We start from the raw sequence: 938 nt of genomic DNA on the forward strand, positions 1-938 counted from the left end.
ATATATATATATATATATATATATATATATCGAATTACTGAACATTACAATGTCCAGAGTTCTTCTTCTTCTAGGTTCCATGCCTGATCCAGGCTTCGGATACTGCATGAATTATCTCTCTCCATTCCTCCCTGTCTCTTGCTTTTTTCAAACAGCTCTTGGATTGTTAGGTTGGTGAAGCCCTTCAGTTGGTCTATGAGTGTTTTTCTTTGTCTCCCCCGGGCGCGTTTACCAGGTATTTTTCCACAACTTGCCAGGTATTCATTCTTATCTTTCCTTACTATGTGTCCGAAAAAGGATAGTTTTTCGATCCGCTATTAAGGGCATTAGTTTCCTTTGTTGGTATGTCTGTTTTTAGCACTTCTTCGTTCGTTTTGTGTGCAGTATACGATATTCTCTGCATCCTTCTCAAGCACCACATTTCAAAAGCTTCAATGTTCTTTTGTGTTTCTGCATTTGTAGTCCAGCTTTCGCATCCGTATAACAAGATTGGCCACACGTAGCACTTCAAGACTCGGAATCTAATCCCGAACGACATCTGTTTGTTTTTCATAATGTTTCCCAGGTCCATGAAGGCCTGTTTGCTTGAGTTATTCTTGCTCGTATGTCTCGGTTACATCTTCCATCTGTTGTCACTATTGAACATAGGTATTTAAAACTTTCTACGTTGGTAAGTTGCTCGCCGTGAATCGTTATATTGCAGGTGTTGTTGTTTTCGGGGTTTTTCTGTATTACCATGCATTCCGTTTTGGTGATATTCACTTCCATTCCCTTGGCTTCACTATCTACTACCACTTTGTCAACAATCTTTTGAAGTTGGATTTCTGATGTTGCAATGAGTACCGTATCGTCTGCGTATCTTATATTATTTATGTTGTGACCTCCTACTTTTATTCCCTCCATATTAGTTATGCCCCTCATGATTGTTTCTTGGTATA

The sequence above is a fragment of the Berghia stephanieae genome, chromosome 11, assembly GCF_034508935.2.
Source record: "Berghia stephanieae isolate SIO BIC M18660-M18661 chromosome 11, UCSD_Bste_1.3, whole genome shotgun sequence".
NCBI classification, from domain to species: domain Eukaryota; kingdom Metazoa; phylum Mollusca; class Gastropoda; order Nudibranchia; family Aeolidiidae; genus Berghia; species Berghia stephanieae.